Source organism: Neoarius graeffei, chromosome 3, assembly GCF_027579695.1.
Source record: "Neoarius graeffei isolate fNeoGra1 chromosome 3, fNeoGra1.pri, whole genome shotgun sequence".
Lineage (NCBI taxonomy): Eukaryota > Metazoa > Chordata > Actinopteri > Siluriformes > Ariidae > Neoarius > Neoarius graeffei.
In genome coordinates, this window is record NC_083571.1 from 79,814,557 (window position 1) to 79,828,877 (window position 14,321).

Below are 14,321 nucleotides of genomic sequence, written 5' to 3' on the forward strand. Positions count from 1 at the left end.
TAAATAACTGCCTACAAATAATGGTCTGTTCATGCACAGTTAATTCACACTGTTGTCAGCATAACTCAGTTTCTTTGTGATCATTTGACTCATCACGCAAACTTTCTAATCAGTATTTTAAAAAATTATTTGAATAAAAAAACAATTATTGAACTCGGTTTTCACAAAATATCATGATTTGTTAGTGTCTCTGCCTTTGGCATCAGCAAATAATTAATTGCTTGCTCACCAGTAACAAATCACGATATTTTGTTCAACCTCATCCAATAATTGCTCAATATTTCATCGTGATTCTAGTTACCAGACTAGCCAGTCGACACTGACATGCCGCTGTAGCTGAAAGAAGGCATTCAAAATCTATTTCCTCCTCATCCCAGTTAATTTATTTGTACATAGAATATGTACATCTATGTACAAACAGAAGAATAAAAATTTAATATTTAAGGTCCACCCATCCATTATCCATAGCCGCTTATCCTGTGGAGGGTCGCGGGCAAGCTGGAGCCTATCCCAGCTGACTATGGGCGAAAGGCGGGGTACACCCTGGACAAGTCGCCAGGTCATCACAGGGCTGACACATAGAGACACACAACCATTCACACCTACGGTCAATTTAGAGTCACCAATTAGCCTAACCTGCATGTCTTTGGGGGAAACCGGAGGAAACCCATGCAGACACGGGAGAACATGCAAACTCCACACAGAAAGGCCCCCTGTCAGCCACTGGACTCGAACCCAGAACCTTCTTGCTGTGAGGCGACAGTGCTAACCACTGCACCACCATGCCGCCCTAATATTTAATAATCATCATTTATTCAGTTTAACCTTTTCATGCAGTGTCCACACTTATGGACAGTCAGATTGTGTTTTTTTGTGGGTTTTTTTAAGGAAAATATAAAATATTAAATCATGCCCAAATCACCTGAACCCATTACTGTAATGTAACAAATTATTAATCCTTATTTCTGCTGCTCCCAGTGTCTCTGATTTATCTTTAGAAATATTCTGCACAAAGTCTTCAGTTAAGTAAAAAATTGTGCCAGACTCCAATGAATGCCTTAACTTTTTAAGAAATTATTATTATTATTATTATTATTATTATTATTATTATCTCATCTCATTATCTCCAGCCGCTTTATCCTGTTCTACAGGGTCGTAGGCAAGCTTACTGAACCTTGTAGGTAAGAAAAAAAACCCTGAGCTGACATGGGGAGGTAATATTCCAAGAAAACACCTCAGAACACTTCAGAATTTTGAAGATTAAAGTCATATTTATGAGGAAAAAAAACCCTGACTATTCTCAGAGATAAATTTGTGAGAAAACAACTCAGAAATTCTGAGATTAAAAAGTCACTTACTTTTACTTTTCTTGTACTTTCTTAATCTTGGAATTACATTTTTTTTCTTGGAATTTATTATCTTTTAATATATAAACTCTGATAATACCCGAGTTTTTTCTGGTAAATGTAACTTTTAATTTAGAATTAATTTAGAAACACACCCCCACCCCCACCCACCCACACACCTGACTTCTGGTGTGTGTGTGTTTTTTTTAACCTACAATGGCCCTGATACAGGGGCGGCACGGTGGTGTAGTGGTTAACACTGTCGCCTCACAGCAAGAAGGTCCTGGGTTCGAGCCCCGTGGCTGGCGAGGGCCTTTCTGTGCGGAGTTTGCATGTTCTCCCCGTGTCTGCGTGGGTTTCCTCCGGGTGCTCCCACAGTCCAAAGACATGCAGGTTAGGTTAACTGGTGACTCTAAATTGACCGTAGGTGTGAATGTGGGTGTGAATGGTTGTCTGTGTCTATGTGTCAGCCCTGTGATGACCTGGCGACTTGTCCAGGGTGTACCCCACCTTTTGCCCGTAGTCAGCTGGGATAGGCTCCAGCTTGCCTGCGACCCTGTAGGACAGGATAAGCGGCTAGAGATAATAGATGGATGGATGGCCCTGATACATCATCGTATATTCATATATAATAGTCCTAAACTGTTTACACTTTATGAAGCTGAAGCACTTTGTTCAAAATGTTTTATTTTCTGTTATTTTGGTCAATGACATTTATTATTTTATATCTGAAAGTTAATCATTTTCTTGGATAAAAGTAATATATAATTAATCTTAAAAGTCCAAATTCATGACATGCAATTAACTTTAAAAACATCTAAAGAAACATGGATATTTTTTTAAAATAATTTTTGCATGAAAGGGTTAAAAGAGTTTTTTGTCAAACCTACAGATACTGTACGTCGTATCAATGGTAAAAAAAAAAAAAGAGTCTTTCAAAAGAAACTTCCTAGAGAAAATATGTATAAATTGATCTAATGTAAACGCAACTAAATTTAAACAGATTTATTTCAGCAGAGAGAAGCAGAATATACAGGACACACAGTATAAATAAAAGAACAGAAATGGCAGATGTGTGGACCCTGAGCTCTTGTCAGGTTAAGGGAAAGTCAGCCTTATAAGATGAGTATGTTCTGTTTCATAATTATCATGATTATGCAAGCTCATGTGACATTGCATCATTCAGCATGAAGTTTCTAAAGACATTTTGTTCTTGAATTATTTGAAATGTTCTTTCGGCAAGGCAGTTGTTGCTTCAGCGTTTGCCGGTATGCCATGAAGGGTTGTATTTTGTATTATTTCTTGCTGAATTCTTATTTTGGTTGCAGAATTTAAAGAAAACATGATTTTCCTCGTCTCTTCCTCCTGTTTTACAGGGTTCGGTGCCAGTGTTGCTGCATTGTTCTTGTGCACTGTGACTGTGACTTTCAATAAACTTAGCTCCCCCCATTTCCCTCCCTATTTGTGAGCATACTTAAATTATACAATGGAGAAACCAAACCACCAGTTTTTCTTCTCCATTGTATAACTGTACTCAAAAGAACAGGTGTTAAAGCAAGAGTTTAGAGCAGACACTCAACCACAGAGTTAGTAAAAGCTGAAATTGATACAGCATTGATGTAGCTTTGTCTGCTTTTTCTGGACTGTGTTGAGCATCATGACTGTGTGTGTACGTGTGTGTGTGTGTGTGTGTGTGTGTGTGTGTGTGTGTGTGTGATAAGCAAACTGAATGGAGATTTTGTGCATTGAATAGGACTGGTCTGTTCTTTACCTTTCTGTTTCATATCCGGTGGATATTATTTCAGGGCCCAAAACGATGATCAGGAAATATGAAGGAATTTATGTGTGTGTATATGTGTGGTCATGTTCAGACATTGGTTTCTCAAAGACACGATGCACACTGTGTCTTTAGGCTTCCTGAATTTGTGTAATAAGAAATTATTACCTAAATTTACAATGTAGTAATTAGGCATATAATGATATATTGTGCAATGATAAATCGCAACACAAAATTTATGAGGATTTGAATCAATGAAATTAAAAAATGAATTGCGATTTTTATCAGGCTGCATAATCTTAGGTGGGGTTTTTTTTAGTTGTAATTGTGTTGTTTAGACAGCAGAGGGCATACTATAACATGCAACGTGTAACGTACAATAGTGGGAATGCATGTGACTTCACCCTAGGGAAAAGTAACACAGCACTAATGTCATGAAAACATACAAAATCATATGTAAAATGGGAAAGAGCTGTTATGTGATTGACTGTACAAATAGATTGAACTAGAAATCAAAGCTCTCTTTTTACAGACTGCTGAAAGCTAAACAAAAGAGAAGCAAATGGACAAAGTACAAATGTTCATAAAAGTTTATTAAGAAAAGGAACATTTGTTATATACTTTTCTCATTTTTAATAAAATGAATATTTTAGTTAATAGGCTATTATACTTTACTCCAACCTTTACAAATGTGGGCAATAATTATTGTTGGTTATTAAGAAAATGAAACATAAAAAGCTCCATCCATCCATTATTCATAACCACTTATCCTGTGCAGGGTCGCGGGCAAGCTGGAGCCTATCCCAGCTGACTATGGGCGAGAGGCAGGGTACACCCTGGACAAGTCACCAGATCATCATAAGGCTGACACATAGAGACAAACAACCATTCACACTCACGGTCAATTTAGAGTCACCAGTTAGCCTAACCTACATGTCTTTGGACTGTGGGGGAAACTGGAGCACCCGGAGGAAACCCACACAGACACGGGGAGAACATGCAAACTCCACACAGAAAGGCCCCTGTCAGCCACTGGGCTTGAACCCAGAACCTTCTTGCTGTGAGATGACAGTCCTAACCACTACACCACCGTACCGCCACATAAAAAGTTTATTTTTTTAAATTTAACAAAAGGATGATTGAAGTTGATTAGGAATAGTAATAAATGTTGCATATTTTTGGTAATAAAATTGTGTTCATTTAAAAAAAAATACATTGTGGGAAAATCTAATCATAAATTGGGTGAATCGTTACATGTCTATTAGTAAACACCAAAAATGTTGGGAACCAGAATATTCTAGAATAATTGCTGTAGAAATGCTCTGGTAACTTTAAATTGTTAGCTGGAATCAACTGGGTGTTAATAGCACGCCACTTTCACACTTTCACTGAAAATGGCTAGTGCACTATGACAGCATGAGATTCAAATCATAGCTCTGAAATTGCTGAAGTAGCATGGCTTTTGTTTGGCCTGCAGATCGGAGACTGATGAACTAGACTTTCCTGCACATGGAGCTGTACGTCCCTTCTGCTCCTGTTACTTCACATCCTCTCAATCTCTCACTCAGTTCTGTGCTTCCAGATTGAATGATATAGCCAATGACGACTCAAAAGGAAGGTAGTATAAATAGGCATTTGGTTCACGCTGGGTGTGTGTGTGTGTGTGTGTGTGTGTACATGCGTGATGGGCATGTGTTAGCTGATGTGAAAGACTCATTGTTTCTCATCAGGGCAAAGAGCCAGCTCGAATGGCTCACTGGTTGGCAAAGTTGTGTCCTTACTTGAGTTTCCACAAATGGCAAATAATTGCTGTGAAAAGCTGCTTCCTCAACAGATTTTCCACAATAACACAATAACCAGGCTGTCAGACACAACGGGATGTCCCATCAGCAGCCTAACACCATTGCAAGCACCCTACCTAGCTGACTGTACCCCCTCCCTGCCCTGCAATTTCGCTGTAAAAACAGAAATCCTATAATGACATAATTACCACGGGGTCATTGTTGCATGCCAGGTGGTGGCTTATCAGCCCTGTTCTGTGTGGCCTCACATCACCATCACCATGGCAACATTCACACTAGTACTTTGACCCCTGGCCTGTAGACTCAGAGTTTCCATGTTCCAGCTTATTTCTCCCTGGATATTACCTTGTAACATGAGCCTTATCTCGCTGCCGTAAAGCTAATGATGTTTTAATGTTTGCTTGGAATTGCTGTCTTTTAAATTGTTGTCTTTTAAAGGTTTCCTGACGGACCAGGTTTCATTCAAATCTTAAGTTAATTGACTTTATAATTACCTGAATTGCATCATGCAACTGGAAGATGAACGGAAAGTATGAGTCTATTGTTGCTGAGGTTGCTGTGCTCTCAGTAAACCCTGAAAAAACTCTCTCCAGAGCATCTCTTGTTTCACTGGTGAGGCCGAGCTGTTTGTTGTCATGATGATGTTGCTTTGACGCTCCACACTCAATCCATCTGACCTGTAAACTGACCACAGTGGCTGTAATACACAACAAGTTGTTACATTGCCAACATTCTCTGGCCCCAGTTGATCCCTGTTTTATGGCTCGAATGGACGTGTGCTGTTTGTGTGCTATAGATGTGACAAAAGAGCTTTGTAATAACAACAACAACAATAACAATAGGTATCCCTATCGTAAAAACATTTTTTTTTCTAGTAATATATAAAAGTTGGTGCTAATCAACTGCCATTGTATAAACGAGTCCCTCGAAGAAGTCATTAGTTTTTATTCATGTCAGAGCGGAGCATTATTTTAAAGGGGACTTTTATGAAAAACTCACTTTTTCAATGCTTGTGCACATATATTTGGGTATCTATCTAGCATATCACTACAGTGACGTGGCCACTCTGACAGCTTCAGCCATCAAAGTCTCTAGGGAAGAATTACAGTAGTGGCTTCCCATTGCCTTCTATGGGATTATTATAGACATTTTCTTCTCTCAATCATTCACACCTATGGACAAGAGTAGCCGAATATGTCTTTGGACTGTGGGGGAAACCAGAGCACCCGGAAGAAACCCACACAGACACAGGGAGAACATACAAACTCCACACAGAAAGGCCCCTGTCAGCCACTGGGCTCAAACTCAGAACCTTCTTGCTGCGAGGCGACAGTGCTAACCAACTGCACCACCGTGCCACCATTTGGGTATCAGATACCCGAATTTCTGAATTGAATATAATTTCTGGAGCGCTTACCAACCTACAAACTCTAAAATCCGAGCGATGTTCCAAGCGATGTTGCCCGGTGGCATCGCTGTGGCTGTGCTGGTGGTTTGGGACATACCAGCACTCTTTGCGGTGGTGCTCCTGTGCTCGCTTTTTGGATCCATGGCACGGTGTTCCGACTGATGTTGCCTGGTGGCATCATGGTGGCTGTGCAGGCAGTGTGGGACATACCGTTGTGTGCTTTTTGGTGGGATTGTAGGCAACTATACCACTGGAATTACATCCTGACCCTCTTTTGATGGGCTGTTTGTTTGTTTTTTGTAATTGTAAAGTGACTTTAGGTGTGAGAAAGGTGCTATATAAGTTGAAATAATAATAATAATAATAATAATAATAATAATAATAATAATAATAATAATAAATTATACACCTAGTCAGCTGCTTTTGTTCTGCCTCTTTCAGAACATGTGCTTCAACAAGCCATTCAGATTTGGCTCCTCTTTCTATGTCACAAGGGGAGATCATTAGAATGATCCCGCCCCCTTATCTAAGTATCCCCACTCATGGTTTGAGAACTTCCTTTGTGGATGAATATTCATGAGGAAAGTGCTACCTGATTGGCTGGTGGGGTGAGCAGTGGCTCATTATCATTTAAAGGAACAGTCTCTCAAATCAGTTGTTTTGAACAGGGCTGTTTAGACAGGGTGAGGAGGTGCTGTGGTGTTTTATCCTTGTGATATTTTGACCAAATCATATCACAGGCATTTCATGAAGACCTCAGGGAACTGTGTCAACTTGTGGAAAAAGCATATAATATTTCACCTTTAACACAATGTTGTAATGGTGTAACAGAAAGGATCAGATCAGATCTTTCCAAGCCCGTTGATAGTTTTTCAGAGTTTATTTCATGTTCGATAGTCAGTTTTATTCACGCTTGATTCCCGTCTGTGTTCCTCTGTAAGATGCAGGAAACATTTCCATAACTTGACAAAGAGTCAATCGGTAATAACTACCACCCAACATGTGTCAGCACAGGAAAGAGACAGGAGGAGAGGAGAGGACAGGAGGGATAAAGAGATACAACAAGAGGATCAATGGAAAGGTAATATTCAGTGGGGCCTGGATTTAAGTTCTTACATAGTTTGGGGTTTTTTTTATGCTTAAAAACTTCACTGCATACAGTAAGACAGGAAAAACTCAGACTTGTGAGGAAATGTTAAACTGATAAGTAGAATAAATACCTCACAATTTTTGAGTTATGAGGTTGAGTTTATCATTATGAAAAGTTTATCACTGGGTCTGCATTTGAACGTGTGGGGGGGGGATTTATGAGCTGAATGAATTGAAAACATCATGGGGTTTTACTGGAACATGCCCCACCGAGTGTGAAACCTATACCGTACAGCACTGATAACACCTGGAGCTTGTAAAGTGTGTGTGTGTGTGTGTGTGTGTGTGTGTGTGTGTATACGGGGGTGTCCATTTGCAGATGTGTGACTTGAGGCTATATATGCTCTTTCATTTGTTAAATTGTGTGCGTGAGTGTGCATGTGTGTGATGAATGAAGTGTAAGCTGTGGCTGGTGTTTGAGATCTGCTTTCTCAGGTTGATGAATGTGTTTGCTGGCCTAGTCAGACATTTCACAGGACCTCTTTGAATTAGAATCTGATTATAACATATCGGTTTTGTGTGTGTGTGTGTGTGTGTGTGTGTGTGTGTGTGTGTGTGTGTGTGTGTGTGTGTGTGTGTAAGTAACAGAAGCTCTGAGTTTCAACAGAGCTTGAGTCTCGTCATCTACATTTAGCCACTCTGTTAATACTACCAGTGGAATTTTGGCAGGCAGAAACCCACAAAAGAAAACCAAGTAAATAACTATAGCTCCACCACATTTAAATGATGCCACTGTGAATTTGATTATGGCCTCCTTTGATTAGGGGTTTCAACAGTTTTTCTGTGTACATGGTTGGTAGGCATGACAGAAATTCATCAACAAAATACAGTAATTATATTCTCCGTGTACGCTATAATTACGTGTTAATGGATTTTTAGTCTCTTAAAGATGCAGTTTCTTCATCAGAAATGTACATGGACCTTCAATAGTCACATACTTTTAAAGAAACCTTGCACAAACCGTGCAATGCAACTCACTAGTTTGGGTTCATAAATTAGCTCTGCCTACAACACTAACAAAGCTGCTCGGATTGCACGTTTTCCCAAAAGGCAGCCGCTAAGCATATAGAGCTTTAGTCATGGGCTGGGGTCTTTTCAGTTGATGCAGTATTTTTGTATAATCATCTAATACTAAAATAGATTTTGAACAAGAGTAGATAAGAATGGATGAGAAATGTTAGCTCAGAAACTGTGCCTGAGTTCTGAATGTGCAATCAGCGCTTTTGGACAAAACAGTTCTAGGGACTTATTTGAGAGGAACTACAGTGTCTTGCAAAAGTATTCATCCCCCTTGGTGTTTGTCCTGTTTTGTCGCATTACAAGATGGAACTAAAATGGATTTTTGGGGGGTTAACACCATTTGATTTACACAACATGCCTACCACTTTAAAGGTGAATTTTTTATTTACTTATTGTGACACAAACAATAATTGATTTAAAGATGAAGAAACAGAAATCTGGAGTGTGCATAGGTATTCACCCCCTTTCATATGAAACCCCTAATTAAGAGCTGGCCCAACCAATTCACTTCACAAGTCACATAATTAGTTGATTAAGATCCACCTGTGTGCAATCAAAGTGTCACATGATCTGTCACATGATGTCTGTATAAATCAACCTGTTCTGGAAGGACCCTGACTCTGCTACACGACTAAGCAAGCAACATGAAAACCAAGGAGCCTCCAAACAGGTCAGAGACAAAGTTGTGAAGAAGTATAGATCAGGGTTGGGTTATAAAAAATATCCTAAACTTTGAATATCCCAGGGAGCACCATTAAATCCATTATAGCAAAATGGAAAGAATATGGCACCACTGCAAACCTGACGAGAAGGCCGCCCACCAAAACTCACAGACCAGGCAAGGAGGGCATTAATCAGAGATGCAACAAAGACATCAAAGATAACACTGAAGGAGCTGCAAACATCCACAGCAGAGATGGGAGTATCTGTCCACAGGACCACTTTAAGCCGTACACTCCACAGAGCGGGGCTTTATGGAAGAGTGGCCAAAAAAAGCCATTACATAAAGAAAAAAAATAAGAAAACATGTTTGAAGTTTGCCCAACAGCATGTGGCAGACTCCCCAAACACACGGAAGAAGATTCTTTGGTCAGATGAGACTAAAATTGAACTTTTGGCCATCATGGGAAACACCATGTGTGGTGCAAACCCAACACTTCCCATTATCCTGAGAACACCATTCCTACAGTGAAGCATGGTGGTGGCAGCATCATGTTGTGGGGATGTTTTTCATCTGCAGGGACAGGAAAGCTGGTCAGGACTCAAAGAAAGATGGATGGCACTAAATACAGGGCAATTCTAGAGGAAAACCTGTTTGAATCGGCCAGAGGTTTGAGACTGGGACGAAGGTTCATGTTCCAGCAGCACAATGACCCTAAACATACTGCTAAAGCTACGCTGGAGTGGTTTAAAGGGAAACATTTAAATATATTGGAATGGCCTAGTCAAAGCCCAGACCTCAATCCAATTGAGAATCTGTGGCATAGCTTGAAGATTGCTGTACACCAACGCAACCCATCTAACTTGAAGGAGTTGGGGCAGTTTTGCCTTGAGGAGTGGGCAAAAAGTGGCTAGATGTGATTAAGCTAATAGAGACATACCCCAAGAGACTTGCAGCTGTAATTGCAGCAAAAGATGGCTTTACAAAGTATTGACTTTGAGGGTGAATACCTATGCACACTCCAGATTTCTGTTTTTTCATCTTATCGTTTGTGTCACAGTAAAAAGAACAGTTTGCACCTTTAAAGTGGTTGGCATGTTGTGTAAATCAAATGGTGCTAACCCTCCAAAAATCCATTTTAATTCCAGCTTGTAATGCAACAAAAGGGGACAAACACCAATGGGGATGAATACTTTTGCAAGACACTGTACCTACTGTGGATCTCCCCCGAGAACAACATACCTTTTCTGCTTGCATTCTCACCACCAGTGGGAACGCTGATGTGATGTAAGCCAGCTTGCTAGTGTGGTGTTAGCAGGAAACGCTAGTGAAGGTTTTTATAATTTGCTTAGATGTGTCAAAATTGCACTGTATTTCCTGAATCACATTATACACTCAATAAAGCCTGGACTTCTCTGTTGGTCCGTTTGTTTGTTTGGTTGGGTTTTTTTTCTTCATTTTTTAACACTACCATTAAGAGTGGTTGTTTACACAGCTAACACTGTACACAGATTTTTTTAAAAATAGCAGTTGTCAGTGCTGCATTAGCTCGTATTTGACTAATCAATGTACACTTACGTCACTCATGGTTCCTCTTGTGCTGGGAGAGAACCTACCCTGAAGTAGGAGCTAAAAAAATGTCCCTCAATTCTAAGATCTATAAGCGTTCTCAGTTCCTGCAGTGTGGACACACACACACAAAAAGGAACTTCTTCCAACAGTTCTAAGAAAGTTCCTCTGGTCCAAAAGCTCCTTATGCTGGGAAATTAAACATGCTGAATTCTGTCAGGGTGAAGATAAACTCCAAGCACACACTGCCTAAGGTCAGGAGTCAGTGACCAGATAAGGAGGACCTGGGCCATACACTCATGAAATACTGCAACACCTACTGAAACACATAATTTTACATCAAATTATTTTCACTCATGATGGGTTTATCAGTAGAGCCTAGAAGAAGGTTAGAGGAGATATATTTTCAGTCATTAAGGTCGAAAGGTCTACTCGTAGTTTGTTAAGTCTGACTTTATAGTAGTTGAAGTTTGAAGATGTTTCACCACTCAGCTCAGCTAAGGGCCACACGTCCACAAATCCAGTCAAGCCTTTAATTCTCCTTAAAGAACTAGACGTGTGTGTGTGTGTGTGTGTGTGTGTGTGTGTGTGTGTGTGTGTGTACACATACTTGGCAGTAGCAGCAGGACTTGCTGGCTGCATTGCTCTCATTCCGCTCAGATTAAAAGAGCGCAGTCTTCACAAAATCCTTCCCACCACTGTGAGGCTGTTGCTACAGTGACCAAAGACAACTGCACCAAACTGTGGTTCGTTTGCTCTCAAACTGTTTTTTTTTTCTTCCCCTCTGTCTGGCATCTTTAATTTCTTTCTCGATTTCCCACTTTTTCTCTAGCTCAACAGTTTCGAACACGTCCATGAAGATGTGCAGCACGTACATGAAGATTTTAGTTTGTCAGGATGCCTTTGGCTTTCTATGTGATGTCTTGCTGCTAATTCAGATGTTGCTGAAACTTTACTATATGTGTGGTGGCCTTTGCTGGCTTTTGTGGTTATGCTAGGGTTTATTTTACTTTAAACTAATAAAACCTATAGCTTACAATGTGGCTTTCTGGCATTCTAGTGAGGTCATATATTGGTCACGCTTCTATTATAAGAAGGTTCAGCATCTCAGTAGCTACAGTGTCTCTCTTTGGTCAGACACGTGGCAGAGATGTGGTCAGTTTTAAGGACAGTTATACGCCATCCCTTGAGCTGAAGTTGGAAGACGTTGCTCCACGTGGCAGTGTTTATGATTAAGGGCTTTGTTTCCAAGCATGACATTTTACAAAGCTTATTTAGATGGTAGAATAAGGATTGTAATTATATAATTGTACACTGATACCTATAAGCTTGGATTGCAATGATGGCAGGCCCATTTTTCTTCCCAATAGAGGCTTTGCACCATCATGTGACCCCCATAGCAACAGTAACTACAGTACGCCGCCATGACATGGGGCATGATTGTAGTGCTTCATTCAGATGAGTTAGTTGTTATTGATCAGTATGGGAAGGTTTTGCTGTGTTTTTGGATGTGCAAATCGCTCTGAACGAAACAAAGACATCAGATTTTTTAATTTACCAAAAGTAATTCATCATTGGGGGGGAAAAACTAGACAGATTTCTAAACGTAGAAGGGAAAATGGGACTCAGTGTCTAACGGAGAGGTCAAAAACCCGATGGTCTGCTCACTTAATTTCCACGAAGGTAAGAATTCCAAAAAAAAATTCACAACTGCAGCAATGTGCTCATTCTTATACAGTGAAATGAACATGAGCAACACAGCAGCTCGGCATCACCTAAATTTTACCGAGACTTAAAAAGTGCGTTTATATTTTTACATTCGGGGATCCTTCAGAGCACAGTGCGCACGCACTCACAGGACCCAGTTGTTATGGGAAACACTTTCCGAACTGAACATCAGGCTGCTTTTGGAGAAAATCTGACTTTAAATACCGTTTCCGTTGAATCATTTCTGTGTGAGTTGTAGTGTAGAGGAAAAACTACGAATGAAGCATCACTTCTGGTCAGTGTACATAAAATGTGCACACATTTACCATTAAGTCAGTGTTGCCATGACCATTAATAGCAAGAAAATTCTGCTGCTTATGGTTGATGTAAAGCTCTAGCACTGTGGTCGGGCCCAGACACATACCTCTCATGTGACTCAGCACTGTTCACTTCAGCAGCAAGGTTCGCTTTATGAGGTGTAACTTGTAAAGCGGTTAATGGTGTCTTAACAATCACTTTCTTGTAGAGGCGTTGCATGTGGTTGAAGGCTAGGAATCTGTAGTGAAAATAATAAGTGTGAATAATTTACAGAGGAAAATATGGACAGGAACTAACTGGGGATGTGCACAACAGTGTTTTATTGAGGTGTGTACACAATAAATAATAAGTTTTATACAAGAATAAATTAGTTCTACATGGACTTTTTTGTTTAGGTTAGGGTGACATTTTGATAGTTATGATATATTAGGGGCGGCACGGTGGTGTAGTGGTTAGCGCTGTCGCCTCACAGCAAGAAGGTCCAGGTTCGAGCCCTGTGGCCAGCGAGGGCCTTTCTGTGCGGAGTTTGCATGTTGTCCACGTGGGTTTCCTCCGGGTGCTCCGGTTTCCCCCACAGTCCAAAGACATGCAGGTTAGGTTAACTGGTGACTCTAAATTGACCGTAGGTGTGAGTGTGAATGGTTGTCTGTGTCTATGTGTCAGCCCTGTGATGACCTGGCGACTTGTCCAGGGTGTACCCTGCCTTTCGCCCGTAGTCAGCTGGGATAGGCTCCAGCTTGCCTGCGACCCTGTAGAACAGGATAAAGCGGCTACAGATGATGAATGAGATGAGTTTTTCCCGCCTTAGTTGATTTATTTCCATTTCGTATGCATGCAGCTGTTGTAAAGTTCAGTCTGGTTTTGGAGAACTCTCTCAAACTGTAGGTTCATTTCTACACTCTGGCTCCATGGTGACATTTTGCACTGGACTGTGTTCCTCTGATAACAGAAACAAAGCTCCAGCGCTCTCTGTTCTTAATCTTTTCTGTTCTTTCAGGATATAATGTGCATGTCACTCCTTGTTGGGTTTTTTACTGAGTTATGTCCGAGTTGTTTGAAACCAATCTGGGTTTTCCGTGTCGAATAAGGAAGCTGGTTCATCTGTAAGAAACTCAAACACTTTCATGAAGAGGCTAACTTGAATGCAAGCAGAAAAATAAAATGAGATTCTGAAGCAAACTCTTCCATACTCACTTCTGACTTTTTTTTTAAAATACGTTTTAAATACAATTGTGAATTTCTCTGGAGTTTTCAGGCTTAGCTCCTCTCGTCGTATTCTCTGTAACCACTCATTTCTTCATTGTTCTTGAACCATGTGCTTCTCTAACATTTTTCTTGATAACAGGGAGACGGCAATGTCTTTTATCTATTTGAACAATTTGAACAACCAAAAACAGCGCAAAAATGAACCATATTGAAGACAGATTAAGCCTTGCTTACATGAAAGACAGTGTCTGTTTGACCCCCAGGTGTAATTATCACGTGATGTGTGACGTCATGTGCGAGGGGTCTATAGACCCTTTTCAGTCACGTGACCTTCGTAAACGCGACCGCCATTTTGGAC

The 14,321-nt window shown here is 40.4% G+C and overlaps 1 protein-coding gene across 2 annotated transcripts in view; it reads left to right on the plus strand.

Moving 5' to 3' along the window:
* palld (palladin, cytoskeletal associated protein) overlaps positions 1-14,321 on the plus strand; it is a 178,636-nt gene that overhangs the window by 99,977 nt on the left and 64,338 nt on the right. The gene's annotated exons all lie outside the window — the stretch shown is intronic.